The following is a 10,262-nucleotide window of genomic DNA, read 5'->3' on the forward strand; positions in this document are numbered from 1 at the left end:
CATGTATCATTGTAAATAGTGTTCTGTTATTTTGGTATTGATTTTTACTGTTTTATATTGTATGATCACTATTCTTACTATCGATTTTTACTGTCTTATATTGATATTATATGATTCAGGCCTGTTTTTGTAAGTTAGCCAAAGTAATGTCAAGTCTCCATCTTGTATTGTCAAGTCTCCATCTTGTGTCCTATGCCCAGACAGACCCTATTGTAATTGTGTTGTAACTGTGACTCACACCTACCCCTCCTACGGAAGTTGGTTCCCTGGATGAATGGGAGAGAATGAGAGTGCTGGAGACATAATGGTAGTAGGCCTAAAAATAGCTCCTACTGAATGACTGGACCATCAGCTTAACAACCCTTCCACCACTGGCCGACATCATTGCAGAGCCGCTGGCGGGAATATTCGAACGCTCGTGGCGCACGGGCCAAGTCCCGGAGGACTGGAAAAGGGCTAACGTGGTCCCCATTTTCAAAAAGGGGAGGAAGGAGGACCCGGGCAACTATAGGCCAGTCAGTCTCACCTCCATCCTTGGTAAAGTCTTTGAAAAAATTATCAAGGCTCACATTTGTGAGAGCCCGGCAGGGCAAATTATGCTGAGGGGAAACCAGCACGGGTTTGTGGCGGGCAGATCGTGCCTGACCAATCTAGTCTCTTTCTATGACCAGGATACGAAACGCCTGGACACAGGAGGAGGGGTGGATGTCATATACTTAGACTTCAGGAAGGCCTTTGATACGGTATCCCACCCCATACTGGTGAACAAGTTAAGAGGCTGTGATGTGGATGACTACACAGTCCGGTGGGTGGCGAATTGGCTAGAGGGTCGCACCCAAAGAGTCGTGGTGGATGGGTCGGTCTCGACCTGGAAGGGTGTGGGCAGTGGGGTCCCGCAGGGCTCGGTCCTTGGACCGATACTCTTTAATGTCTTCATCAGTGACTTGGACGAGGGAGTGAAATGTACTCTGTCCAAGTTTGCAGATGACACAAAGGTATGGGGAGAAGTGGACACGCCGGAGGGCAGGGAACAGCTGCAGGCAGACCTGGATAGGTTGGACAAGTGGGCAGAAAACAACAGGATGCAGTTCAACAAGGAGAAATGCAAAGTGCTGCACCTAGGGAGGAAAAATGTCCAGCACACCTACAGCCTAGGGAATGACCTGCTGGGTGGCACAGAGGTGGAAAGGGATCTTGGAGTCCTAGTGGACTCCAAGATGAACATGAGCTGGCAGTGTGATGAAGCCATCAGAAAAGCCAATGGCACTTTATCGTGCATCAGCAGATGCATGATGAATAGGTTCAAGGAGGTGATACTTCCCCTCTATAGGGTGCTGGTCAGACTGCAGTTGGAGTACTGCGTGCAATTCTGGGCGCCACACTTCAAGAAGGATGCGGATAACCTGGAGAGGGTCCAGAGAAGGGCAACTCGTATGGTCAAGGGCCTGCAGACCAAGCCCTACGAGGAGAGACTAGAGAAACTGGATCTTTTCAGCCTCCGCAAGAGAAGGTTGAGAGGCGACCTTGTGGCTGCCTATAAGTTCATCACGGGGGCACAGAAGGGAATTGGTGAGTATTTATTCACCAAGGTGCCCCCGGGGGTTACAAGAAACAATGGCCACAAGCTAGCAGAGAGCAGATTTAGATTGGACATTAGGAAGAACTTCTTCACAGTTCGAGTGGCCAAGGTCTGGAACAGGCTCCCAAGGGAGGTGGTGCTCTCCCCTACCCTGGGGGTCTTCAAGAGGAGGTTAGATGAGTATCTAGCTGGGGTCATCTAGACCCAGCACTCTTTCCTGCTTGTGCAGGGGGTCGGACTCGATGATCTATTGAGGTCCCTTCCGACCCTAACATCTATGAATCTATGAACCACTTTGCACTGACTCTCCCTGAAACCACAGACCTACTCCCAGAATCAGAGACAAAACCCAACATTTGAAAGATAAAAACCCTCCAAGACACCAGCAACACAGAAACAAAGGACAGAACAGTAACCAGCAACTCCACCATTGTACTACACCGGACAATGAGAACACCTAGAACTGCATGTCCTCATCTGAGCAGGACGGGACCTTGCCTGGGCATGCCCTCCCCATTGGAGTCACAGGTAGCCCACCCCTATAAAAGGGGTGATAGAGGATAGAGCGTGACCTTCTTGGGACACCCTCTTCATCTGGACTGGCACTATACCATTCCACCTATCCACCCAGAGGCCCTGCTGGTGGCCCCCCTCTGGACAACACCTCGCTGGAGAAGACCCCGACTGGCCATCGACAAGTGGCTCACAGCCTGGATAGGTAGCTATCACCCACATCTTCCCTCCGTACAAGGGACCTGAACTCTGTTTCTATACCCCTTGACTTCAATCTCTTTACTAAGCTGTTTCTCCCCTGCTACCATTTTGTGAGTATGTGAGTGTAAGTGTGTGTGTAGGAGCCAATAATTTGTAATCTGAATATTGCGTTACCCTTTTTTCTGTCTAATAAAACTGTTATTTGGAACCCTGAGTTGGGTTTTGTCTTGCTGCGGCCTCGGCCCTGCTCCAATCTCTGCACCCCACCCCTCTGACCCCCATCCCGGCTCTTTCTCTATTGCCTCTGGCCCCTCTCTCCCATTTCTCAGCCCAGCTGTCCTGCCACCTCCGACCCCCGCTCCCAACCTGCTCCCCGCTCACCTTGCTCCCAACTCCCTCTCTGCTGCCTCCAACACCCCCGTTTCTCTGCCGCCTCTAACCCTCCGTCCTGGCTTCCTCTCTGCCACCTCCAACCCCTATCCTGGCTTTCTCTCTCTCTGCCGCCTCCAACACCCCCTCCCCCGTCTCTCTCTGCTGCCTCTGACCCCAGCTGCTCTGCTGCCTCTGATCCTCATCCCAGCTCTTTCTCTGCTGCCTCTAGCTCCCATTCCATCTCTGTCGTCTCTCACCCCAGCTGTCCTGCCGCCTGTGACCCCCCGCTCCTAATCTGCTCCCCACTCACCTCGTTCCCAGCTCTGCTCTTAACTCTGCTCCTTGCTCATCTCTCAATCCCGGCTCTGCCCCTCTGCTCTCACTCATTTCTCGCTCCTGGCTCTGCTGCCCCGGCTCTGCTCTTTGACCTTGCCACTGTCTTTTGGCTCCCAGCTTCTCTCAGCTCCAACCCTGCTCCCCGCTCACCCCGCACCCAGCTCTGCTCCCTGCTCTGCTCCTGGAATCTCTCTCTCTCTCTCTCCTAGTCACCAAACACCCCAAACACCCCCAAACATTAACACACTGTAACCTGAGTGGGTGTTCACCGGTGTGTGTGTGTGTGTGTGAATTGGTAATTTTTGTATGTGCATCGTGTGTGTGTGAATTGCATGTAATTTTGTGTTATGCCCTCCTGCCTAACAGCGTGATATTGAGATCCCGAGCATTGATCTTGCTTGTCATGTCAACACATACGGCAGTATTGCCGCACAGGAGAATTCAAGAGAGGCAGAATACATTTTAACATAGTAATCCCATGCTCAATTTTCAATATGCTTCCAAATTTGATACAGGAAATGAAAACCAGTATGTGGTTGGGGGAGACCTATCTGTTTTCATAGCTGGGGAAAGGGTCTTGCAGCGGTGCACGTGGTCTTGTCCATGGCTAAAGTTTCTGAGTGAGAATATAGGTTGATTCATTTTGCTGTATGAAAAGCAGGTACATAAGTCTAAGGAATTGCAAAAGCTAGAGGAATCTATATCCATATACCCTTTTTTCTTTAGTTCTTTTTTTTCAATAGAATAATGCTAGAAGATGAAGATAAAACAACTAAAAAACAGCAAGCTTATGGTAAAATTTGATTATTGCAATGGCTTTAATTTGAATGCAGAGGGAAGCGTTTTAAATAGAAAGCCTTGACTCTGAGACTGAATAAGTTTGAACCTCAAAGTTTATGCTAGGTCTGTTCTCTGCAATTTACTCTTAGGACCCAGAATGGCATGGTATGGATACCACTGTGCCATCCATCTTTAAAAACCTAGGATGGAAATTTCCTCTAAGCCTCTGTAGCCTTGCTCTCTCTAGAACAGTGGTCACCAACCTTTTTATGATGAAGATCACTTTTTGGAAGTAAAGGGTACCCCAGGATCTACTGTGCCCCCTCACCCACACTGCCCCACCTCTGGATGGGCAAGGGGGTGAGGCTCAGCCGAAAGAAAATGTAGAAATAACAGTATATAACAGTAGGCAGCCAGGGGAATGAGTAGGGCCATAGGGAAGCTGGGCCAGGGGCTCTGGCCAGCTGCAGCAAGGGGGAAGGGGCACACATGCAGCCAGGATCGCAACCCATATCCCATGTACGCTCAAGGGCCACTCAACACTTCTGCACCCCTGATCGTCCCAAGGGCACGGGCAGGGGGAGCTCCTGCCAGTAGGCGCAGCCTGGCAGAGGCCCCAGGGGCCCCTGTCCACCCCACCTGTGCTTGGGTACAACAGGAAGTCTGCAGCAGCAGCTGCCTCCATCCTGAGCACAGGGGTGGGGGGATCATGGGCTCCAAAGGCCTCAGACCCCCCCAGACATGCTCCTGGATGACCAGATCTTCCCAGACCCAGTCAGGCTGGGGCCCAACCCCGCTTGTGTACTGGTGCTGCACTGAGCTGCATCCACAAGGCAGCTGGATGCACGTGGCATCGGGTTCAGACCTGGCTGGGTCTGGAAGTCTCCATGATCAGGGGCACATGCTGGGGAGGTTCCCGCTGCTGGGTGCACCCTGGCAGAGGCCCTGGGGGCCTGTACCTCCCCGACCTGTGTTCTGAGTGGAGGTGGCAGCTGTTGCCTGCCTGCTGCACCTGGAGTACAGATGGGGGGAGGCTCGGGCCCCTGAGGCCTCCAGAGTAGAGGTGGGGGAGACACAGGGGGTGCCTGATGTTATTTCTCTGCTACCTCTGGGCTGAGCTGTATTCAGCCCTGGCCTGCCCCAGTCTGGGTCTCTCTGCTGACCAGGGGCAGTTGTGTGTGTGTGGGGGGGGGGGCGCTCTGCCACTGGGCAGAGCCCAGTGGAATCCCCAGGAGCCTGTGCCTCCTCTCTCCTGTGCTCTGGGATGAAGCAGCTGCTGCTAAGGGCTGCTGCTGTGCCCAGAGCATGGGGGGGGGGGGGGTACAGGACCCTGGAGCACTAGGGGGAGCACCCCTGCATGCTCCTGGGTGGTGAAGAGTCCCAGACCAGGCCAGGCCAAGGCCCGACCCCACGTTCCTTTGGCTGCTGGGCAGGCATGGTTCAGCCCAGTGGCAGCAGAGAAGTGATGTTGGGCCTCAGCCTGGCCCAGTCTGGGACTCTCTGCTGCCCAAGGGTGCATGGGGGGAGGGGTCCCACTGCTGGGCACAGCCTGGCAGGGGCCCTGGGGGCCTGTGCTCCCTCCCCCCCATGCCCTGGGCATGCCCTCAGCAGCAGCTGCTTCGCCCCAGAGCACAAATGCAGGGGCACGACTCTCTGGGGCCCCTGCTGGGCTGCACCAAGTGGCAGGAGCCCCCCTCATATACCCCGGTTGATGGAGAGCCCCAGACCTGGCTGGGGCCCATTGCCACATGAGTTCCCACTGCTGAGCTGAGCCACACGGGCCAGCTGCAGCAGGGCTTAAGGTGCAGCAGCAGCCGCCTCTGCCACCTCTGCCCCCACAGAGATGTGGAGGGAGCCCCCCCCGGAAGAGCCCCACCAGGCTCCTCCCACCACCCAATGGGGCTGGGGCCCTACTTACCTTCCCCTGCTCCTGGCTGAGCCACAGGTCAATCACTCACTGTGGGGGCCTTGATCTGGCCCCCACCCCTTCTCTCTCCCACTGATTGACCTGGTGGGGCAAAGGGTGTGTGCATGCGTACATGCCCAGCTGTCCCCCCAGCCCAGGATAAACCTAAAGAGGCTTCAGGATCAACCAGTCGATCACGAGCCCCAGGTTGGTGACTACTGCTCTAGAAGTAGCAAGGTCAATTTGTGCGGCAATATCTGAGCGATAAGAAGACAGTTTTTGGTTTTAATGTGCATGAGCCAGTCAATTAGTTTTTTCTTAGGTCTGTTTTAGAGGGAATTTTTCCCTTTATGTGTTAAAACCAAAACACTGCCTGGTTGTCTCAGCTCTGTTTGAGCTGGACTACTCAAAGTGTGAACAGCTACAATTCAAATTGGTACTGTCTTCATTAGTGCTGTACTCACTTAATTATGTGCTAGCACTTCTGAAGGCACGTGTTGTGAAATGTAATCTATTTTTAATTAACTCAGACTAGCCAGGGACAAATATACACCTTTCCTTCCTAGTGAAGAATTTTCCCTGACTTGGTTTGCTAAGTCATGTGAAAATTACATCTTGCCTTGCTTCCACTAAGCATATGTTCACTCAGGTTAGGATTTTTGTGGGTCATGTCTTTTACTAGACCAACTGCATGTTTGGGATAGATTTAGATAATCTTTCAGATGCAAAGCATTCTTCATCTGGTATCTTAATTCAAGTTAAGTACATGCCAGGTTTTTGAGTAAAGGTAATGCTCCATATATCTCTTTCTTGCAGGGAATTTACCTCCCGTTTTGCACACTGGTTCTTATGCGCTTTGTTTACTTGAGATTAGATCAGGGGTTGCCACCACAAGCCTAAGCTGTGATTCCATGCCTCCCTCATAATTAGTAGATGGTGTGCTGCAGGCCAATCTAGTTTTATCATGAGCTGGATCCAGCCCATGGGCCTTAGGTTGCTGACCCCTGGATTATATAATTGCTGATTCTCTTCTAGAGTTAAAGCCCATCCACACAACTGCTTTGGTTTCAAAGAGTAGGAAAAATCTCAAGTATTGATTTAAGCAGAGCAGCACTGTCAGTTATGGGCTTCAGAAAGTGGAGGTTACTTCTGTCTTAACAACTTTCAATGGGACAAGAGAAAAAAGCAATTTTTGAAGGAATTTGTGAAGAGACTGGTATTCCCAAAGACAAACTTTAAATCAATTCAAATAATTTCCTTTTGAATTTATCATTTCTGTATAATAAAATCTCATTTTCCCATAGGAATGTACATTTCTTTGTTTACATGTATCTATAAAAAACTCTTTTAATTGATTTTTTTTGCCAATAAGAACAAAGAATGATCTAATCTATCTATAGATTTGTGGAATTTATAGAGTCCTAATGAACTATATGAACTTTGAAACCAATACAATGTTACACACATGTAAAAACTTTAATACAGGAATCTGACTTGCTTAATTTATTTTACATCAAATATATCCCTGCAGTGATCCAGGCTCCAGCCTGGAGTTAAGAAATAGGTACTAGGGGTGTGCAAATCTTTGGTCGCCAATGTGATTTGGAGAAGATTCGGCCCAATTTGAAGGCCGAATCACCAAATCTGAGTCGAATTGGGAGACCGAAAAACCCTCTCCGAATTGCTATGGAGTCTCCAAATTGATTTGGAAAAGATTCAGAAAAAGATTTGGAGATTCAGAAGGCAGTCTTTCAGAGGAACAGAAACTGAAAAGAGGGAGGGGGAGAAGGGGGGGGGAAGACTGACATCTGTAGCTGGCCAGTGACTGTGATCTTTCCCTAAGTCCCCTTCCAATCAGTGCTCTGCGGGAAGGACGTAGAAACAGCACATAAGCCTCTGTCTGCAGCCTTTCTGTCCCTTTTGTGAGCTGTTTCTGCCTGAGCAACAGCATCTGAAAGGTAGTACTGGCCTGGCTTGGCTTCCTAGTCAGTCTCCTGCTAGTTTCTGTTTTTGGAAAGGATTGAATACAGCTTACTAATTACCCTTGCCTAGAATCCCTCTACTTATCCCTCTCCAATCCATTTCTTTCAACTTATTCTACCCCCCAAAACCTCTTATTTGTTTTTGTTATTTTTCTTTTTCCCCACACTTTAAAAGAAAGCTGTGTTTTCCCTGGCAGTGTGATCCATCACTGTGCAGGAAAGCACATACATTTCACACACGCACACACATACAATAAAGACAACAGAGAAGAAGAAGAGATAGCAGTCAGACATATACAGTAATCAGAGAAGAAAAAGAGATATTAATCTTATTAATTACACACACATAAAATAAACAGAGAAGAAGAGATAGTAGTCAAACAGTAATCAGAGAAGAGATATTAATATTATTAATTACACACATGTACAGTAAACACAACAGAGAAGAAGAGATAGTAGTCAGACACATACAATAATCAGAGAAGAAGAAGAGATATTAGTTAGTTACACACACACAGAGAAGAAGAAATATTACAGCTGTACACATACACATTTTCCAGCACAGCAAAGATTAATATAAAGCATGCTGGAAAGGCAGGTGCCAGGTCTTCTGGCAGGGAAGGGAGAGGGGCTAGAGAGGGTAGAGGGAGAGCTGCAAGTTCCAAACCCCAAACATAGATGCATTCTTTTTCCTGGCAGTGACGAGTCTTCTGCTGCCAGTGGGAGCAAGGAGGTGGAAGAAGGAGTTGTGGAGCCCTGCACCTGCACCAGTTCCCCTAACACCAGAAATAGCCACCAGCACCAGAATGACAGTCTCCTCCACCCCAATTTCATCTCCCAGCATGAGTCTTCCAGTGCCAGAGGGGGAACTGGATCTGGAAGCAGGGAACCTGAATGCCCTAGCAAAAGAAATTCTGGGGAACAATGGGAAATCTGAGTTTCTGCTCCTCACCTCAAAGTTCCCCTAGAGCCAGGTCTCCTTCTCTGGAAAGCACCTTGGAGGAGTTTGAGGTTGAGGCTGGGGAGGCAAGCGGCTCATCTGAGTCAGCTCCTGCTGTTGTTGTGCCTCTTCCTGCTGAGGAGGGGGACAAGGTAGGATCCCAACCCTCAATCCATAAACAGGGTGGGGGGATAGTGTAATGTGGGATCATTTTGAGGTGACAGATGATCCCAAGTATGCTATCTGCCAGCACTGCTGGGGCAAGGAAGTGAAACACTTCACCACAGTGATGCTGCTGCATCTCAGGAGGCAGCACCCCTTTGCCCTTGCTCCTCCTCAGCCAGGCACCAATGGGAGTATGCCCAAAGGGAAGTCCCCATCTTGCTCCAAAGCCCCCATCCCCATGAAGCAGAGGCAGGCCACTCTGGAGCGGTGGGGGAAGCCACAGACAAAGTGGGGGTGCATTCCGAAGGCGAGCAAGGTCACCTAGAGCTTTGGGGAGACACTTGCTCTGGGTGGCCAGCCCTCCTCCTTAGTTGAGCGGCCAGGGTTCAGGTGGCTCATGGCACTCGTGGCCCCATCATACCAAGTGCCACATACACCACATTTAGCAGGACAGTGGTGCCCTCCCTGTATGAGGCATTCAGGAAGTCCTTGAGGGAGGAGCTGTGCAAGACAGCTATCAGTCAGGCTGTCGGTGGGCTCTCCTTCAAGTGGAGGTGATGTATGAGTCCCACACGGCAGGGGTAGCTTGTTGGGCAGGGTGAGCTCCCCTGCAGGTTCATGGTCACTGACAATGGGGCCAATATGGTCAAGGTGGTCCGTGATGCCAACTTTGTTGGCATCTGCTGTGTCGCATACAAGTTCCACCTCATAGTCAGGGATGCCTTGGAGGGGGACAGGGCTTCTGGTAATGGAGCCATCACTACCGCCCAGCGGATTTCAAAACGCAGCAAGGTGGCAGGCTACTTCCACCGCAGCATCCGAGGAGGCAAGATGCTGCGGGACAGACAGGCAGAGCTGAGCATCCCGCAGCAGAAAATCATGGAGGATATGGAGACTTGGTGGAACTCCACATACCTGATTCTGGAAAGGCTGGTCAAGCAACAGAAAGCTATCCATGAGCTGACCTTGCTTAGGGAGATTGGGATCAGCAGTCCCCTTAAAGTGGAGTGGGATCTTGGTGGTCCTCAAGCCATTCCTCAAGGCCACCAAGACCCTCAGCGTTGGTGATGCTCTTCTTAGACAGCTGATCCCCATAGTCAAGGAGTTTGAGAACCAAATGGAGAAGTTCCAAGGGATCAGTATTCCTGGCTGGGGCAAGCTGCTTTCGCCAGAGGTGCAAGCACTGGTGAAGCGGCTGAAGGAGGGAATCAAAAAACAGCTGGATCCCTTGCGGTCTGGTATAGTCCACATGCTAGCAGGCATGTGCAACCCAAGGATGAAGGGGAACATGTGCAGCAGCAAAACCCTTGATCAATGGATGGAGGTGCTGGTGAGCAAAGCCAGGGAGGCAGAAGGGCAGAGGTGAGGGGATATGGAAGAGGGGGACCCACTTTTCTGTGCCAGCACTCCCAGCAACAGCCTATCTCCTCCACTCCAGCCACTGCCAATGTGGGCCAAGGGCATGGCTTTAATGTTGGGGTCCAGATG

This window comes from Alligator mississippiensis, chromosome 3 (assembly GCF_030867095.1).
Source record: "Alligator mississippiensis isolate rAllMis1 chromosome 3, rAllMis1, whole genome shotgun sequence".
Lineage (NCBI taxonomy): Eukaryota > Metazoa > Chordata > Crocodylia > Alligatoridae > Alligator > Alligator mississippiensis.